Source organism: Salarias fasciatus, chromosome 15, assembly GCF_902148845.1.
Source record: "Salarias fasciatus chromosome 15, fSalaFa1.1, whole genome shotgun sequence".
In the NCBI taxonomy this organism is placed as follows: domain Eukaryota; kingdom Metazoa; phylum Chordata; class Actinopteri; order Blenniiformes; family Blenniidae; genus Salarias; species Salarias fasciatus.
Window position 1 is genome coordinate 5,655,885 of NC_043759.1, and position 21,511 is coordinate 5,677,395.

At 40.9% G+C, this 21,511-nt stretch overlaps 1 protein-coding gene and 1 long non-coding RNA gene across 2 annotated transcripts in view; both read left to right on the plus strand.

Moving 5' to 3' along the window:
* LOC115401620 (NACHT, LRR and PYD domains-containing protein 3-like) overlaps nt 1-21,511 on the plus strand; it is a 257,799-nt gene that overhangs the window by 204,196 nt on the left and 32,092 nt on the right. The window lies entirely within an intron of this gene.
* On the plus strand, nt 4,021-16,937 carry LOC115401628 (uncharacterized). Its single transcript, XR_003932971.1, has 4 exons — nt 4,021-4,152; nt 4,610-4,712; nt 16,708-16,809; nt 16,882-16,937. It is a non-coding gene; the product is annotated as an uncharacterized LOC115401628 (long non-coding RNA).

Here is a 21,511-nt window from a genome sequence, read left to right on the forward strand (position 1 = left end):
TTTTGTGTCCAAGTGCTTTGTATTTTCCCTTGCTTCCTCAGGAGTCTCGCCTTTTTTGCAATGTCCACATTTTTCTTCATTAAGTGCTCATTCAGGAAAATATCTGTGCCTTTAAGTTTCTTGCCTTGCTTTAACAACTGCATCTTGTGCTTTCTGTTACTAAACCTTATTATTACGGCCGGTTTGTTGTTTCTCTTGGGGAGAGGGTGACATGCTTCAATGTCTGTTCGTTTTACCTCTATCCCCTTGGACTGCAGGAACTCCGTCACCTGTTGCTCCACAGAGACGGCATCCTCCTCGCTCTGCTCCTCTCCGTCTCCTCCCGTCACGGCGCGAGCGTATGACCGGGGTTTAATCTGAAGTCCAGTCACAATGATGTTATTAACCCGAGTGTATTGCTCCAGATCCTCCACTGGGAAAATATATGTTAGTGCAAGAGAGGAGTCTTTTTTGATGTACCAGTGTTGACAATAACCTGATAATGTTCCTCTATATTTTCCTTAAATATTTTTTTAATTTCTGTGTTTTATTTCAATCAAATTAATTGAGTGTTCTCTTAACTGTTGTATATTGACCAAGATTTACTTGGAAGTGAAACATTGTATTGACTTCTTGAAATACAGTCAAAATCCCGAACCCTTACCCTAACCCTTTTGGTCTTTTGCATAATTGAATTTTGCATCGACTGCTTATTTTTTAGATTCCATGACTGCAATCAATAAAAGTCAATTAAAAGGTCCATTAAATCAGATTTAATGGACCTAAAGTGTGGAATATGCATCTGGACTTATTAGAAGCGTCTTTGTCCATGTTCAACTTCAAAAGAAACTTAAAGAACAATTTAATTCTACAATATCTGACCTAATCCAAACACAACAGCATATACATGATATATAAGGATTGCTTTAGATTGTTTTGTTTATTCTTTCTTTATTTTGTAGGACCCCTGTTTGTTTGTTTATTCCTTTTCTTTTTCTCTTCTCATTTTTTTTATTTTTCTAATTTTTTTGTGGTGGACTTTATGACATCTTTCCATCTAAAACTTTTACATGGTCATTTCTTTTTTTCACTTTTAGTTTGTGCGGTAGTGGCATTTGTACAAGCCTTTCGACTTTTTTCACTCCCTTGCACATCGTCAGATTGTTTTGACTATACGCAAAATAAATGAAAGTGCATCATATACTATCTCATGCATTTACTGTGTGGTTGTCTGATCGTCTTCCTCAAAGATGTGGTGAAAAATAAGACTCTTCAGTGTCTGTGAGGTAAACCTGGTTAAACTGTGTCACAGACGCCCCGGGGTTCCCATCCCCCCCATTCAGAAAGTCCCACAAAGACCAGGTTTTCCTGCAGGTTCCAGGTCTGGAAATCCAGCGCTGACTCCTTCACCCTCTTGGTTCAGGGACCTCACGGACCCCCACAGCGTCTCATTCCCTTACGTGAGCATACTTTCCCAGTACAAGTGGACAAACATCGCTAATGAGAGCACGATCGAGCCTGGTAACGGCAGCGCAGTGACCTCTGACCGGCGTTCACCGCTCTCAGCAGCAAACAGGACGTCCCGGGTGATGGTGGGTCCCAGGTGCACATGAATGTCGGAATCTCTAAGCTCCAAGTCAGAATTCCTATCCTCCATGGAGTCGGATCTACACCGCATAAAGTTGGATGAATCTCACAAATCCGACATAGAATCCACGCCGTCTGCTACTTACAGAAATAGTAGATGTTTTGTTGTATGTCCGTAAGGCTGTGAAGCGCTGGGGGCATTGAACTTTAAGGTTACACTGATCAGTGCTCCAAGTTATGACTTCCAATTGAACGTACCATAAGGTAAACTCACTCCTCAGGGAGGACCCGTTAGCTGCCCCTGCCGAGCCTGATTCCCCTCACCTCCTCTCAGGTAATTAAACCATCTAACTCTGTAATTTTCTAGTTCAACTGAAAAAACAAGACTCTTCAACCACGCAGATCAAAATTTGTTAGAGAATATGTAAATTGGGGTTTAATAGCGATGGAATTTAAGTATGTTCTTGAAGCGTTTCGAATCAAATGGCTTTTCTTCGCTGGCTCTTGGAGGAAGCGGACGCTTTTCCTATCGCTCCTGCTTGTTTCTCTCCCTCCCTACTGTCTCCGCTGCAGCACTCTGTCTCATCTGTTGAACTGGAGCAACCACCTGTCTTGATTTTCTTCAAAGAATCAAAACATATCAACCATGGAACTGATCAGCTGGTCTCTCAACGCAATTGATACGATTCTCTCACAAAGAAGTGCAGGAGCGGGGGAGCCTGTCTGCCCTGACGGAACTCGGCATGCTGGGTATTTGATGGAGTCCCGCGGAAGCTGGAGAGCCATCATCTGTCTGGCAAATCTGAGCATCGAGGATGCAGAAGATGTCTACATTTTCAGATTTATGATGATCGGTCTGCTGCTGATTGTCCTGGTCAGTGGTCTGATCTTCTGGAGGATTAAGAAGACCGCCACCTCAAAAGACGTCCAAGGGTGGACGGTCCTTTCAAATCAACGGGCAAAAGCTGAGGCTGACTGAGTTTGCGAACTCTTTCGAAGGATGGACAATTTTGCTGGGATTATGGACAATCTGAGGCGCAAGATGGATTCGACCTCGGGAGGGTACAACTCAGCTTTGGTCTGAAACGGTTGAGAACCAGCGAAAACGGGAAGGTCACAACGGCTCCTTCCGACCACTGATCCGTTAGTCTGATAGCAACTTGTCTTGTGTTTTTTGCTATGTTTGTGTGCAGATTGGCTTTTTTTGGTCTCTCACTTCTAATCACGACTCCCTTCGGAATCGTGATCTGAATTGATGTATCTTTGTACCCCCAGCGGCCCCCACAGCCGCGACAACATACTGAGTATTTTGTGGTAGAACAAAGCAAAAAGTATCCTTAAGTACAAGAATAAGTTGTATTGTTAAAGTATAAGTCTTGTATTAATGAGAGACTTTGGCTTTTCGTGATACTTTTCAGTATTAGCCGAGCTTGATTCACTATTCTATTCTTAAGTATATAAAATATAGTGTAGCATACGAAAATAAACTTCAAGCATGTGGCCTCAGTTTTAGTATAAAATAAGTAGTTGCAGTAGTAAACTTCTTTTTGCTAAGGGTGTCGATGGGAGTAGGGTCGAGTGCAGAGGAGCTTCAGCAGGCCTGAGTCCTCTGGAGGTAAAAAAAAACACCCTGAACCTGCTACTGGCTGCTGCAGGAGGGGAGCCCAAATCTAATCTTTGTATTCTTTTAGGCGGTGGAGAAAAGACAATTTCATCTTCCCACTGAAGGTCCATTCAGGTCTCTGAATCGTTAGCCGTCAATCTCTCCTTGTTGATCAAGGCCGTCAGCTGTTGGGCGACATTATTGGCTGCTGTCTTCGATTTCCAGAAGCACAGTCCGGTGCATAATCTGATCAGCATCAGACCCGTCATCATAAATCCAAATATGTGGACATCTTCCTCACTTTCAACAGACAGCAGCTCCACCCATTTGGCCCCCCACTTCTCCTATGTGTCGACCACAAAGCCAGCAGAAACTCCCATCCGGGCCGCAGGTCCCACCCCGTCTCTGCTCCTCGTTGAAATAATCTTGTCAATTGCATTGAGAGACCCGTTGATCAGTTCCATTCTGAATTTGAAGATTTCAAAGATCAAGCAGAGCAGAGCTCCAAAGAGAGACGAAGGACAAAGCTGCAAGCGGAGAATCACGGTGGAGGGAGAGAAAGATTGGAGAGAAAAAGACATGCAAAAGTCTCCTTGAAAAATTGGGCAAGATTTATTGTGTTTTTAGCTAGAAAAGCTCCTTTATGGGAGAGGTTCGAGTCCTGTTGAAATTGACTCTGGTGTTTAAACAAGACAGTGTTTATTCAGTGTTTGTTCAAGTTAAAGTTCGTGAAACCTTCAGGGAGACACTGCAGAGGAGCTGAAGAGCTGATCAAAACTCCATGTTCTGATTAAAATCACAAAACAGGTTTGAAACAGGTTTGAGGCTCAAGAATTTCCTCCTCTCGGTGTGTCAGAAGTGAAAACACTTCGTCTTGGTCAGATGTGAGAGAAGGACTGAGAGGAACACAGAGCAGCTTCTTCTCTCCCCAAGTTTCTTCACACATGGAAAAGAGTCTGTAAGAAGATGTGAAGAGAGTTCAGGTGAGAATCTGTCAGCTCTTTAGACGCTTCCAGAACGGACCAGAAGACTTTTTAACTTCTCTTTTTCTCTTTATTCACACCATCACAAACCACTGACAGCTGCTTTCTTCTTATTCACTTGTTGGACAAACATTTAAACCAACATTGAACAACTTTCTTCACTCTTTCTGTTCTCACTGTGAAAAAAAATTGAATGTTTAAAGTTTTTATTTCTGCAGTGGGCGGGGCTTCAGCCCACCTTCACTCTGATTGGCTCATTTTGGTGTCAGTCTTCAACATGACACACACACACACATACATACACACACAATGGACAAAAAAGTGTCTGTGACATACGTATCGTCAAATGCTGTTTTTGAGCTGGTGTCTTTGATTCTGTTTGTGTGTGTGTGTGTGTGTGTGTGTGTGTGTGTGTGTGTGTGTGTGTGTGTGTGTGTGTGTGTGTGAGTGTGTGTAGGTGTGTGTTCTGCCATGGATCAGTGTGAGGACAGAGAGGAGGGAGTCCCTCCCTCTAACAGGACTCTGTGTGGAGAACATGAGAACCAGACCAAAGCTCAGAGGTGAGACTCCATCTTTAAGATAAGATATGCCTTTATTTATCTCCCTGTGGAGAAATTCAGTGTTGACAGCAACAGTAACACAACTGCCCCCCTCCCCCCGACCCCCTCCACCACCAATTAATAATTGCAGAGCTGAAGAGTTTGTCAGTCTGTGATTTGTTGACTTGATCAGTGATTCTGTATGTGTATGTTTGAGTATGTAGTTTATTTCCTGTTGAAGACAGAGCCTGGTTCTGCAAATATTTCTTCCTTTTAAAAGGGAAGTTTGTTTTCCTTTCAACAGTCGCTTACACTTGTTCATGCGGATCTGCAGGGTTTTCTTTGTAAAATTGCCAAGAAATGACTATTTGACGCTTTATAAATAAAGCTGAATTGAATTGAATTGATTGAGTTCTTATTGTAGTTTTGTTATTCATTTCAGAGTTGTATATCTTTTGCCACTTGTTTTAATAGTTATTATTTTCTTGTTGTAGGATCACAATAAAACACAAACACGAATAGAAACTCCCACTCCCACCTAGTCACTGCTCAGCTGGAAGTCCCTCATGACTTCCCAGCAGGCACTTGACGTTGATGTAACGTTGGAACAATGTTGTACTCCAACGTTGGATTACCATTGGATTATGATGCGAAAATGAAAGTTAGGTTTACGTTAAATCCTTACGTAGCCTTGACGTCAACTTCCAACGTTAAATAGACATTGAATATTTGTTGGACTTCCAACGTTGGATTAGCATTGGATTATGATGCGAAAATGAAAGTTAGGTTTACGTTAAATCCTTACGTAGCCTTGACGTCAGCTTCCAACGTTAAATACACATTGAATATTTGTTGGACTTCCAACGTTGGATTACCATTGGATTATGATGCGAAAATGAAAGTTAGGTTTACGTTAAATCCTTACGTAGCCTTGACGTCAACTTCTAACGTTAAATAGACATTGAATACTTGTTGGCCTTCCAACGTTGGATTACCATTGGATTATGATACGAAAATGAAAGTTAGGTTTACGTTAAATCCTTACGTAGCCTTGACGTCAACTTCTAACGTTCAATAGACATTGAATATTTGTTGGACTTCCAACGTTGGATTAGCATTGGATTATGATGCGAAAATGAAAGTTAGGTTTACGTTAAATCCTTACGTCGCCTTGACGTCAGCTTCCAACGTTAAATAGACATTGAATATTTGTTGGACTTCCAACGTTGGATTAGCATTGGATTATGATGCGAAAATGAAAGTTAGGTTTACGCTAAATCCTTACGTAGCCTTGACGTCAACTTCCAACGTTAAATAGACATTGAATATTTGTTGGCCTTCCAACGCTGGATTACCATTGGATTATGATGCAAATATGAAAGTTGGATTTACGTTAAAACCTAACATAGGCTTGAAGTCAACTTTCAACGTTAAATAGACATTGGATTTTGAATGTAGGTTTGATGACATCCTCCAACATTAAATAGACATTGGATTTTGAATGTAGGCTTTTTGAATGATGGGTTGACGTCAAAATCCAATGTCGGGATAACATTAACCTCCAACACTGAACAGACACTTAAAGGTATAATGGACGATTTTCTCGAAAAAGTCGAAGCCAAATGTCTCTTACTTGCTTTTTGAAAAACGTGCATGCGCCAGACCATCCTACCGGCTCTGCTGCTCCTACGAGCACGCTTGACGGCGTTACGCAAGCATTTCTCCAGCATGATTGACATGTTAGAGGACCAATAGTTGAGACTCGCATCACGCCAGTCATTGGTTAAAACATCGTCTATTATACCTTTAAGTCAAGGAAAAAAAAAAAGCTTGAGCACACAAAAATGTAGGTCACAAATTTACTCTTTAGAATTCTTTAAACAGGGCAAATAATGACTATAAACTGCGCATATAAAACAGCATTATATAAAGCTAGCTTCTTTGTAGGTCCCCTTCCACATAAGTTGAACTCCGCCTGGACTTCTTGCGTCATCAACCTGTGGGAATAAGGATATAATTATACATTAACTTAGCAATTATCTAGTGTTCCAGGGCAAATCATGGATTCTTAAAATGTATCTGGTCGCCAAATCTGTGCAAGGCTTGATTTACCTTATCTTCACAATTTCACATGTGCACAAGTAACTGTGGTGGGGTGGCGAGTGCCTGGTGGCTACAGCTTGTGTAGGCGGGGCCTATGGTCTGATTCTACAGAAAGTGTACAGCTGAACTAACGGCTTGCTACACATGCATCGCTTAAACTTACTTGTCCATGACCTATTTGACATTGGTTTCCATACTCGTTCCTCTGTCTACCATTGCCAAGCATTGAATCTGAAATTGGAGAAAATCTGTGTTAAACAAGGTTAGTGTTCAGTATATCCCCATGACTGTGTTACAAGATGATTCAAACAGTACACATGAGAAAATGCATTATGTTGTAGTCTTAACATTGCCAGTAGGATTGGGCACCGAACCACGGTGCTTTGTTGGCACCAACCGAATGATATCAGTCCACCTATGACCAAACACTAGTTATAAATTCGGTGCTTATCTTCAGTACTTTAAAAAAAAAAAAAAAAAAGGGAAAAAATACACCACCACAAAATTACATCAATCCTATCCTTAGTGCACATGCAATCAGTGAGGAATGCTCAGAGGAGTCGGGTGTGCCAAGATCGGATGATATTTTCCCTAAGGGCAGTGTTACAGCAATGATTTGTGTTGAAACCCAGTGCCTAGGTTTTGTGACCAATATTGCTTTCAATCTAGCATGTAACTAAACTACAAAAATCAGTTTGTCACCAATTTCGACAAAACTGTTGGAAATTATTTGCCACAAATGAATGTATTGAAGGGTCATTTTTCATGTTACGGAATTCCATTGCAAAGAGATAATGATTTATGTTTTAAACAAAATATTACCAATGTGTTATGGCCACGTTATTTGAATAATGCCTAATAACAGCATGTCTCTAGTTTCTTTTGCAGGTTGTTTTGTGAAGATCGAGCCACATTTGACCGAATGACGCCAGCTCTGGCGAACCAATATGCTGTTACAGAAATTTGTTTAAGACCCAATAATGTTGCTTATTTGTCACATTTCCAACCACTCCAAGAAGATATAATAGGAATTATGGGTTTATTATGTGCATTTGTTTGTAATTAATAGAAATATGACCAGTCTTTATCACCAAGTAAGGTGAATGCGAAAAACTCCCCACTCATCCCTCAATTAGTGCAATGTGTAAAAAAATTTGTAGTATCCGTCCCCCGAATGTTCTGTCCTGATTCACATGTAATATCAAGAAGGATTGGGGAACTATGGTTGTTCATATGTGCATCTTTGCTTAATGAATAGCAACAATATGTTTGAAAACATGATTCCCCATCTAATTTTTGAAATCGGGGCCACATTAGTCGCTGTGTAGTGTCCGTCCCTCAGTAGTGTCCGTCCCCTCTTATTCTCTGACCTTCAATTACCAGTTGTAATTGCTGCATTACTTATCATTGTTTATTGTTGAAGCACAATTTCATCAAAATGCGTTGCTTATTTCTGTGTCAGGAAGGCATTTGTGTTAAATTGTGTAGTGTCCGTCCCTTCCTTTGCATGGTCTGTTACATGATGTTACATGAGCTATGATGGAAATTAAATAAGGGTTAAAGGTTCGACTGGAGAAAAAAATTAATTGTTGTCTGATATTAACTGATTTAATGGCAGTAAGATACACATGTAACTAACTGTGGTGCGTTTAGTATGATTCATTGACCGTGTTGACAACATGATCACATGATGATACTCATCAACGATGCAAACGACACTCAATATCAAATGATATTTTATAATTTACTTGAATATTGACATTTTGAAACATTGAAACCTTGCTTTGGGACAAAAACTTGCAGAAAAACACCATCAATCCCATTGAGATCACTGTTTAAATGGTCTTTGTACGAATATGACATCAGGCGTAGCGTCCGTCCCCCTTTTCTTGTGAATCGTTACTTAAGCTACAATTGATAAGAAACATAGTTAAATGAGGAATAAATGTTTAAATGGAGAAACTGAAAGGTTGTTGTTTGATATTCAACTAAATTAGAGCAGCGAGATCTCACTCTGACGAACAATGGGGGCAGATATAGTCTATTCACGGCATGAAATTTTTAAATTTTGTGAAATTACTCATAAAATCAGTTGATATTTTGCAAGTTTCTTGCATTTTGGTGTTCTATAACACGAAAAGATTACTTTGGGTCACAAACATGTAAGAAAGACACCATCAGTACCATGATGAACACCCAGCAGTTGGTCTCAATAGGATGCATGTTCGTGTTGGAGTGTCCGTCCCCTTAAAAAATGCGGATTTGGGTACCTGCGTTCGTTGCCTTTTTACGCGATAATGGTGTATGGATACTACAAATCATTGGTGCTTCATTATAGAAGAGGTGTTCAAGTACATGTTGCACCAACATACATGGGAATTTGCCAACATGAAATTTTCAGTCACCCTGTCCTGAAAGTCATGATCTGATCTTGGCACACCTGAATGCATTATTATATTATTCTCACTGTGCAAGACTTCACAACAGATATGAAACCTACCAGTTTTTGTCTTTCCTCCACCGAGTTCAGCGACTCGTCAAGACTTTTAAGTTCTTCAACTGTTGTAGCCTTGTCAGGAAGAGCTGTGTCCTGCGGCTATGCTTGAATGACCTTCAGCTCCTTCAACATGTCTCGGATCTCCACAAGCATCTGCATAACTTTTCTGTGAAATCCTAAAGCAATGAAACAAATGACAATTGCAATTAATCAGAGCACAACCTTACCAACTCAGCACTTGCCCCCATTAGTTTTATTTGTTCCACTTTACTGCAGTAAAACTCACTGGAGGGGTGTACCCTGGTCCAATTTAAAACGCGTACAATTTTGGTGTGGATCCGACTCATCAGGCAGTTCCACTGGCCATCCAAACTCCACCTTCCGTTGACCTCCATTCATTTTTTGGACCAGGATTACACCTCATTTTCATACCTAAATTTGTTTGTCAATAAAAATTGTAATACATAAAATGTTTGTATACATATTTGCTTTCACCATGTTAAGTTTCATTATGGTGGGAGTAAAGGAAAAATGGCCGCCATCATGAAATTTTTGGTGGCTAACGGCTTTTATCAAAAAAGCAATGCCCAAGGAGCATGTGTGCCAATTTTGGTGGTTGTTTCCACAAGTGAACATTTCTCCTGTAATTTGCAGTTATCTGCCCCACTATCTAGTCTGTGTCGGGGTTTGAAAGTCACCGGTTCAAGGGTCCTACCGGCACGGCAGTGATAAAGGTGAGGAAATGGGTTGTTCCTCCGCCGGGGTATCAGGATCAGGTTCAGGTTCTGGGACAGCTCGTCACCTCTTTGGTCAAGGAGGAATCCATGTTCAATCCAGGGGTTCAGCGTACAAGTGGTTATCAACCAAGGGAACAAAAGAAAACCCAGCCTGCATGACAATAAAAACCTTATTGTACACAGGATGCCACAGATCATATGGCCATTTGTGTTATTCAAATTTCTGCATGCTCCTTAGCAAAGAACACAGTAACAATCATTTCTATTCACTCCTTTCAAGACTTACTTGTCTTTATGAACCAATACATCAACTCAAATAGAATATTTTTTTAACCTATGAATTGATGATGGGTTCAGTTTCTTTTAAACCATGAGTTATGATTACAAATGTTTACCATGAAATCCATTGTTTGTATTTCAAATCATGAACTAGAATATTTTTCTAGCACAACCTCTAACAAATTAAGTTTTTATAGTTATTGCAACTTTTTTGCACACAAAAACATTATAAACCCATATTTTACAAACAAACTGGCAAAATCTCTTCACAAAACAATCAAACCAGTTAATTCAAATCAATACTCAAGAAAATTGCACTGGTGATTTTGCAAAACACAACTGAATTAAGCTACAGCTCACATCAGAGATCCCAAAGTATAATCAAACCACAATAAAATGTCTTTTAAAATTAAATAAATCTATCTATCAACTGTATCCTAGCAGTAACTGTCGTTTCAGCAGATGAACCAAGATGACAAGAAAAAAAACACATGCTGCAAGCCCGCCATCAGCAGGGCGCAGCAGCTAGCTTGATCAGACACGTGCGCTCATTAGCTGAGCTGAGAATATCACTCACCAAGGATTTCGGAGAGTTTTAGCATCACTTCCTGGATGCTTCCTCGCTTCCAAGTGCATTCATGGATGGCTCAAAGCTTTTCCAGCTCTTCATTCGTCCTTAAAGTAATGATTTTTCTCAGTTCGCCTCCTCCTGTGTGTCTCCTCTCTGCTCGTCCGGATCAACTGCGCTGCTACCAGATGGGGTGGGAACGAGCTTCCCTCCAACCAATAGGATTTCAGTATTTCTACATAGCAACCAATGAAATGAATGAAGTCTCACAGACATCGTGAACAACCAATTAGTTTCTTTTTTTTCTTCACAGTGTCTGAGAATAAATGAATAAAAAAATAAAAACCACAATATAAACGAAAATAAATTAAAACACATTTATAAAATATACACACAGTATGAAGCTCAGTTCTACTGGGCAACACTGACCAACAGAGATGTAAGCGTCTGAGAGATGAGTTCTGCGACCTGATGAAAGTCTCAGACTTTTCACTCATGGTGACTGTGACAGATCAGCATCGGTATGAAAATAATCACTTGTAAAAATGGCCAACATAACAGCAAATTTTACTCTGGCTCTCTTCACTGCTGGGCATGATGGGTAGTGTGGAGCCATCTGAGAATAGCTGCACTGTAAAAGCGACCGCGACCATGAAGCTGTGATATTCTGCTGTGATGGAGATCCTCTCTCACTGTTTATGGTGGATAGCATGAGGACGTTGTAAGTTTTTTTTTCCCCCTAAATTACATCCTATAACCAGCAGACACTTTCGGACGTTAATTCACCAAAGAGCCCAGGAGGGCTGACTGTCGCTGACTTTTTTTTTTTTGGGACGATCTTTGGACATAATTACTCACTCCAGTCACAGAGTCTCCCTCAAGACAATAAGACGATAAAATCACATTTAATAGAATTGTGGAATAGAATGTGATAAAGAGATTATGAGGGAAAGTTTGTTGAATCAGGTCACATGATCACAGCAGGTAAACAGCAGACCTGCAGTTCTCACACCTGAGACAAAAGCGCTCTACCGTGGGACAATTATGCACCAAACATCTCCTTCCACTGCTTTGCTGAAGATGTCCAGTTATATCTCCCTATGAAGAACTCCTTTGCTACTACAACCCGTTCAGAGAGCGACAGTCAGCTGACCAACGGTGCTCAGTGTTGCCAAAGGCCAGGCAAAAGGCCAAGGGAGACATAGCCTTTGCGGTCGCAGCCCCCAAACTCGAGAACACACTCCCACCTCACATCAGGGCAGCTGAGACCCTGGAGGTCCTTAAATCCCTCCTCAAGACCCACCTCTTCTCATTTGCTTTTAAATAAGTGTCCAGCCACCAGCCCAACCCATAGATAAGTCAGGCTTTTTCATTATTATCATCATATTTAATTACCCTCTGTATATATATTTTATCAAGCTCTTTATGCGCTGTTTTTATGTGAAGCACTTTGGTTTCAGCTGTTGCTGTCTGTAAATGTGCTATAGAAATAAATTTGACTTCACTTGACTTGATGTTAGAATTTAATGTTATTTTGACGTTGTCATTGTGTAATGTTCAGAGGATGTTGGAATTTGGTTGTATACCCTACGGCTGAATGTCAGCATTCTACATCAATTTGACGTTAGCCTTTAACGTTGACCAGACGGTGGATGTTGGTTACTTGCCAACACAACTTGAAACCAACTAAATGAGAACGTCGGGGTGACGTTGGAATTTAACATTGTTTGGATGTTGTGAATATAACGTTTATAAGACGTTGGACTTTGGTTGTAAACCCAACAACTGAATGTCAGTATTCTATGTCATTTTGACGTTGGCCTTTGACGTTGACCAGACGTTGGATGTTGGTTACTTGCCAACACAACTTAAAACCAGCTAAAGTACAACGTTGGGTTGACGTTGGAATTTAACATTGTTTGGATGTTGTGAAAATACCGTTTAGAAGACGTTGGGCTTTGGTTGTAAACCCAATTGAACGTCGGTATTCGACATCAAATTGATGTTAGCCTTTGACGTTGACCAGACGTTGGATGTTGGTTACTTGCCAACACAACTTAAAACCAGTTAAGTACAACGTTGGGTTGACGTTGGAATTTAACATTGTCTGGATGTTGTGAATATAATGTTTACAAGACGTTGGGCTTTGGTTGTAAACCCAACAACTGAACGTTAGTATTCTATGTCAATTTGACGTTGGCCTTTGACGTTGACCAGACGTTGGATGTTGGTAACTTGCCAACACAACTTAAAACCAACGAAAGTACAACGTTGGGTAGACGTTTGAATTTAACATTGTTTGGATGTTGTCAATATAACGTTTAGAAGACGTTGGGCTTTGGTTGTAAACCCAACAACTGAACATCGTTGTTCACGTCAATTTGACGTTAGCCTTTGACGTTGACCAGACGTTGGATGCTGGTTACTTGCCAACACAAGTTAAAACAAACTAAAGTACAACGTTGGGTAGACGTTTGAATTTAACATTGTTTGGATGTTGTGAATATAACGTTTAGAAGACGTTGGGCTTTGGTTGTAAACCCAACAACTGAATGTCAGTATTCTACGTCATTTTGACGTTGGCCTTTGACGTTGACCAGACGTTGGATGTTGGTTACTTGCCAACACAACTTAAAACCAACTAAAGTACAACGTTGGGTTGACGTTGGAATTTAACATTGTTTGGATGTTGTGAATATAACGTTTATAAGACGTTGGGCTTTGGTTGTAAACCCAACAACTGAACATTGTTCTTCAACGTCAATTTGACGTTGGCTTTTGACGTTGACCAGACGTTGGATGTTGGTTACTTGCCAACACAACTTAAAACCAACTAAAGTACAACGGTGGGTAGACGTTTGAATTTAACATTGTTTGGATGTTGTCAATATAACGTTTAGAAGACGTTGGGCTTTGGTTGTAAACCCAACAACTGAATGTCAGTATTCTACGTCATTTTGACGTTGGCCTTTGACGTTGACCAGACCTTGGATGTTGGTTACTTGCCAACACAACTTAAAACCAACTAAAGTACAACGCTGGGTTGACGTTGGAATTTAACATTGTTTGGATGTTGTCAATATAACGTTTAGAAGACGTTGGGCTTTGGTTGTAAACCCAACAACTGAGCATCGTTGTTCAATGTCAATTTGACGTTAGTCTTTGACGTTGATCAGACGTTGGATGTTGGTTACTTGCCAACACAACTTATAACCAACTAAAGTACAACGTTGGGTAGACGTTTGAATTTAACATTGTTTGGATGTTGTCAATAAAACGTTTAGAAGACGTTGGGCTTTGGTTGTAAACCCAACAACTGAATGTCAGTATTCTACGTCATTTTGACGTTGGCCTTTGACGTTGACCAGACGTTGGATGTTGGTTACTTGCCAACACAACTTAAAACCAACTAAAGTACAACGCTGGGTTGACGTTGGAATTTAACATTGTTTGGATGTTGTCAATATAATGTTTAGATGACGTTGGGCTTTGGTTGTAAACCCAACAACTGAACATCAGTATTCTACGTCATTTTGACGTTGGCCTTTGACGTTGACCAGACGTTGGATGTTGGTTACTTGCCAACACAACTTAAAACCAACTAAAGTACAACGTTGGGTTGACGTTGGAATTTAACATTGTTTGGATGTTGTGAATATAACGTTTATAAGACGTTGGACTTTGGTTGTAAACCCAACAACTGAACATCGTTCTTCAACGTCATTTTGACGTTGGCCTTTGACGTTGACCAGACGTTGGATGTTGGTTACTTGCCAACACAACTTAAAACCAACTAAAGTACAACGTTGGGTAGACGTTTGAATTTAACATTGTTTGGATGTTGTGAATATAACGTTTATAAGACGTTGGGCTTTGGTTGTAAACCCAACAACTGAACGTCAGTATTCTACGTCATTTTGACGTTGGCCTTTGACGTTGACCTGACGTTGGATGTTGGTTACTTGCCAACACAACTTAAAACCAACTAAAGTACAACGTTGGGTTGACGTTGGAATTTAACATTGTTTGGATGTTGTGAATATAACGTTTATAAGACGTTGGACTTTGGTTGTAAACCCAACAACTGAACATCGTTCTTCAACGTCATTTTGACGTTGGCCTTTGACGTTGACCAGACGTTGGATGTTGGTTACTTGCCAACACAACTTAAAACCAACTAAAGTACAATGTTGGGTAGACGTTTGAATTTAACATTGTTTGGATGTTGTGAATATAACGTTTATAAGATGTTGGGCTTTGGTTGTAAACCCAACAACTGAACGTCAGTATTCTACGTCATTTTGACGTTGGCCTTTGACGTTGACCTGACGTTGGATGTTGGTTACTTGCCAACACAACTTAAAACCAACTAAAGTACAACGTTGGGTTGACGTTGGAATTTAACATTGTTTGGATGTTGTGAATATAACGTTTATAAGACGTTGGACTTTGGTTGTAAACCCAACAACTGAACATTGTTCTTCAACGTCAATTTGACGTTGGCTTTTGACGTTGACCAGACGTTGGATGTTGGTTACTTGCCAACACAACTTAAAACCAACTAAAGTACAACGTTGGGTAGACGTTTGAATTTAACACTGTTTGGATGTTGTCAATATAACGTTTAGAAGACGTTGGGCTTTGGTTGTAAACCCAACAACTGAATGTCAGTATTCTACGTCATTTTGACGTTGGCCTTTGACGTTGACCAGACGTTGGATGTTGGTTACTTGCCAACACAACTTAAAACCGACTAAAGTACAACGCTGGGTTGACGTTGGAATTTAACATTGTTTGGATGTTGTCAGTATAACGTTTAGAAGACGTTGGGCTTTGGTTGTAAACCCAACAACTGAATGTCAGTATTCTACGTCATTTTGACGTTGGCTTTTGACCTTGACCAGACGTTGGATGTTGGTTACTTGCCAACACAACTTAAAACCAACTAAAGTACAACGTTGGGTTGACGTTGGAATTTAACATTGTTTGGATGTTGTGAATATAATGTTTATAAGACGTTGGACTTTGGTTGTAAACCCAACAAATGAACATTGTTCTTCAACGTCAATTTGACGTTGGCTTTTGACGTTGACCAGACGTTGGATGTTGGTTACTTGCCAACACAACTTAAAACAAACTAAAGTACAACGTTGGGTAGACGTTTGAATTTAACATTGTTTGGATGTTGTCAATATAACGTTTAGAAGACGTTGGGCTTTGGTTGTAAACCCAACAACTGAATGTCAGTATTCTACGTCATTTTGACGTTGGCCTTTGACGTTGACCAGACGTTGGATGTTGGTTACTTGCCAACACAACTTGAAACCAACTGAAGTACAACGTTGGGTTGACGTTGGAATTTAACATTGTTTGGATGTTGTCAATATAATGTTTAGAAGACGTTGGGCTTTGGTAATATACCTGACGTCAATGTAACGTTAGCACTCAACGTTGAGCAGACGTTGGATGTTGGTTACTGGCCAACGCAACTTGAAACCAACTAAATGACAACGTCAGATTGACGTTAAAATTTCTACGTTTAACTGACGTAAGCTTTAGATGTTGTATCAACGTTGGCTTTTGGTTGTCCAACGTTGCAACCCATATCCAACCAAGAACCAACGTTAATACAACGTAGTGTGTCTGCTGGGTTACAGGTCACAGGACTTCCGAATAAATTTCAGAGGACATTTAATTTTGTTTTCTATTGTCGTTTGAATTTCACATCATGAAACATGAAACATGAAACATGGAACATGAAACATGAAAATGATTCATAGAAACTTGTTTTTGAAGCCAAAAGACTGTGTTGTTTGCTGTGTTTGTTTTCAGCTCTGACTCTGAGTTTCCATCCAGCTGTTTGTCCCTGAAGAGTAACTGGTCGATGTGGGAACCCATTTCATTTCAACCTGGAGCAGGAAGTCCTGATGAGGGGTGAGAATCAGTGTTTGTGTCAGGATTCATCATCATAACAGCAGCTTGAACAAAGTCAACATGTTTCTGCAGCGTCAGCCAGCAGAGCTCCCAGGCTCTCCGTGGAGGCTCCGCCCCTCAGCATCAAACACATCTGGACTCCATCTTTATGGTGAGAACAAGTCTCCATTCAACACTTTACTGTCACATCAGAGAAACAGAAGAAGTTGTGGAGACTTCCAGCTGAAACATGAAGCAGACTCTCAGCTTCTTAGATCCATTCAGGTCCAGAGTGAAACAGTCCAACCTTCATCCAGCTTCCAGCCTTCACTGATGCTGAAGCTGTTTCTGCTGGAGATCCACATGAAGTCTGACTCTGCTTCACATGTTGTCCATCCTGGATTTACACTCACATCTCCATCTGTCTAACTCCAGATGTTTCTCTGTTCCAGCGGCTGGAGGACAACATGGTGACTTTCATGAAGGAGGAGCTGAAGAAGATGAAGAAGCTCCTGAGTCCAGATTACCCAGCATGCTTCAGTAGTGAGAGAGAGGATGAGGATGAAGAGCAGAGGAGCAGCAGAGAGTCATTACTGAGGATCACACTGGACTTCCTGAGGAGGATGAAGCAGGAGGAGCTGGCTGAGCGTCTGTGGAGCAGTAAGAGGATTTGATCTCATTTCACAGGATGGAGATGAAACAGAGAAATGTTTTCAGGTAGAAGAGAGACTGGAGAGCAGAGAGCAGAAACAGAGTCCAAAGTTATCTTATCTTCTAAATTATTCTTGTTATTTATGGAAAGCCACATCCAATTTCATTGCTTTACAATGTTCTGTTCGTTGTATTCAATGACAATAAAGATCATTCTATTCTATTCTATTCTATTCTATTCTATTCTATTCATTCTAACTAAAGAACAGAGTTCATTTCCAGGTCAGACAGAAACTGTGAAACAGACATAAGCAAAAAAAAAAATAAAGAAAGAAAAAAAAAAGAAATGTAACCCGGATCTCACGTAACTGTGGGATGGGGCCTGAGTTCGGTATGAACCAGTAAAATGTTGCTAAACCAAATTTAACATTTAAAAATTAATTTTAAGACAATAATCCTCTAAAAAGGGTTTATTTTGTACAAATGAAATAAAATAATAAAAATCTAATTGAAAATGCGTTTTGACAAAATATAAAGTATGTACAGAGACAAAAAATTAAATATCAGTCCTTTTTCTGACTTACCTTTCAAACATTTTCTCCTTATGAATTACCCCTTTTTTATGAAAACCTGTTTTAGTACCCTTTTAGATATTATTTACAAAAAGAAAATCCCAAATCCATATCACAACATCAAAAGCTAACATAAATCAGATTTGTAGGCCCCCCCCAACACACACACACACTCCTCAAACATTCACTAGTAAATAACCATGTTGCAGGCCTGGTTCGAAGCTTGGGAGCGGTGAGGCCAGAAACTGTGGGGCTGCTTCACTCCAAATTGAGCAACAGAAAATAAAATGTGCACTTTTAGAAATGTTGATGAGTACTCACGGATCCAAGGGGGTCAATAGGATGAGTGGGGAAATGGGTGTTAACAGTCACAAGGGCACAGAGGAGTAGATGGTTTCTTGTGAGGATGATGATGATGATACGAAAAAACTCAGATCACTGAAGAAACGAAGCCAAAGATATCAATGAAGAAACAGCAGAAACCCAGCCGGGCCTCTGGTTGACGCTCCAACCGACTCTCTCTCTCAGTCCATGTCTCCTTAAAGGATATTTCACTTAGTTCAACTCACACTTATTACAAGTATGAGCACATACAAGGCTTAAAGGGACTTAAGGCAAGATTTGTGAAAAACTACACATGCATTTCCAGTTTATTCAATGCTAATGGGTCGTGAAGCATTAAACACCTAAAATAACAGGCCAATCTGCGTATCTGTCTGTTGCCTTATACAGGCTGTGTGCCACAGAATTTGTTGCAGTTCGGGGTCCGAATTTCCCGCGCAATCGTGGGGATGTAACGTAAATTGCCGCTGTATGCGCGTTCCCGACAGCTCTGGAACAGGAAGAACATGGCCGCCGTGGACACGGAATAAAATACTGCCTACAAATGGATTCTTTTCAGCAGCCATCAAACGACCTGCATCCACTCAAAGCCCACAAAAAAGTGCCACCACGAAGAAAAAAAAGACTTTATAAGCGTTATCTCGTGAGTCAAAAAAAACAACAAAAATGACTGAAGCCGGTGCGCGCTCCCGTGCCGCCTTGGCTGGTGGCTGCAGTTCCCCACAGCGCCTATCGCGGCAGCACTGAGGTGAATTTTGTAAAGTTGCCTTAAGTCCCTTTAAACTGAGCATATTGATGCTCAGTCATATGCTAAAGCTAACAGCTAACCGCTATGTAGCACCAGACACGTTTCCTTTAACACTGTAACCACAAGTTACAGCACAGAAACACACATATCTGTTGCCTGATGCAGATCACAACAGTCACATTCTGGATCAACGGGTAGTCAATCTTCCATATAACTTGAAGGTTCTCCACAAATCATGATGTTTCCTCACCGTTCATGGCTGACATGAGAGAGATCTGTTTTTTCTTCCTGTCACAACACCGGGCACCACTTGTCCCGCCCCTTACGCAAAAGAAGCTCTTGGATTGGCTATTAGGTTACAACCAAACCAATGACAACAGAAAAACACCATGAGTGACAACTAAAACAAAATCAAGATAGTGTGCACATCTTTTAAGGAAACAATGAAAACAAAACAACTTATTTATCTCTTTTCAATTTCACACATAAATGAACTTTATACATTTTACACTGTAAATACATTTTAACTGAATTCTATTTATTTTTTACAGAATTAACTTTGTGGCTCTTTTAACTTATTTACACACAGACATTACTCATTTTTTAAATATTTATACAGTCTGATTATCTTTTTATGCCTTTTAAATTTCTTTTAAGCATGTGTCTAACTAGACATGGCTACAGAAAGAAAAACCAGCTGACACAAGGACTCCAAGAGAGTCTGAATTGACTAGGACACAAAACAAATAGAAAACATCCACATGTGCTCCTTTTCCAACAAGGTGATCCAGATGCTCATTCAGTGGAAATGCCAGTGCTTAATTGATAGCAGAGTCTGGCATCTCCAGAGAACTGATTGTGTTTTCATGGTTAAGGACCCAAGTTAGAACCATGCCATTTCCTAACCATGAATTGTCAGTATATCACCACATATGTCGCTTTTAATACAACAACAGTCATTCTGGTCGCTGCCACCTTGTCCTTCCTTTGCAAGGCCGGATGTCTCCCCGGCAAAAATTGGCCAGTGGGAGTACATGGTGGCGGCTTGTGGCTGAACTCTGGTTCAGGGCAGAGAGCAGCCCATGGAAAGGGATAATTTAGGGACAGGGATGTGGGAAGGGATAATTCAGTTCAGCTGAGGGTGATCAGTGATTGTCTCTTCCTGCTCCTCTCCCAGGGCTTGAAAGACCAGGGTCAGAAACAGAGCACACAGTCCGTAGCATTTTTGGTGCTGTCAGGTGAACAGTTGTTTTGGTTGCAGCCTGGAGCAGAGCCAGAGAGGCTCTCAAGGCGTGTGTTTTGGAGTTTGATTTTGCAATAAAAGCATGCGAATCGTGCCCAGGCTAGCATCCCCCTGCTACACAGCCCATGGACAGGCAGCAACCTGCCACGAGCATCCACGCTGAGATAAAAATATATCAACATTTTACAAAAATGTATGTATTCATGGAGATAATGGTCTCATTCCCCTTCCTGAATTCTGCTGTTCACATCATGCACACATCCACATCAGATCAGAGAATGTTTGGTCTCCACTAAAGAACTCAAGGAATCTGATGGAGGAGAAACATCCCCAACAATACACTTTCATCATTATATTCAATGACAAATACACTAAGCTCTTTAATTTCTTTTTGTTTTCAGAAACTTCTGTGGCAATCTTCAAACAGAAGCTGAAGTGTGGCTTGAAGGAGAAGTTCCAGTGTGTGTTTGATGGAGTCTCTAAAGCAGGAGAGTCCACCTTCCTGAACCAGATCTACACAGAGCTCCACATCACAGAGGGAGGGACTGCAGAGGTCAATGAGGAACATGAGGTCAGACAGATTGAAACAGCATCCGGGATAGCAGACAGAGCGGAAACAAGCATCAGACCAGGAGACATCTTTAAGGCCTCACCTGGAAGATCTCAACCAATCAGAGCAGTGCTGACAAAGGGAGTGGCTGGCATTGGGAAAACAGTCCTGACACAGAAGTTCACTCTGGACTGGGCTGAAGACAAAGACAACCAGGACGTCCACTTCACATTTCCATTCACCTTCAGAGAGCTGAATGTGCTGAAGGAGAAGAAGTTCAGCTTGGTGGGACTTGTTCATCACTTCTTCACTGAAACCAAAGAAGCAGGAATCTGCAGCTTTGAAGACTTCCAGGTGGTCTTCATCTTGGACGGTCTGGATGAGTGTCGACTCCCTCTGGACTTCCAGCACACTGAGTTCCTGACTGAAGTTACAGAGTCCTCCTCAGTGGATGTTCTGCTGACAAACCTCATCAGGGGGAAACTGCTTCCCTCTGCTCGCCTCTGGATCACCACACGACCTGCAGCAGCCAATCAGATCCCTGCTGACTGTGTGGACAGGGTGACAGAGGTCCGAGGGTTCACTGACCCCCAGAAGGAGGAGTACTTCAGGAGGAG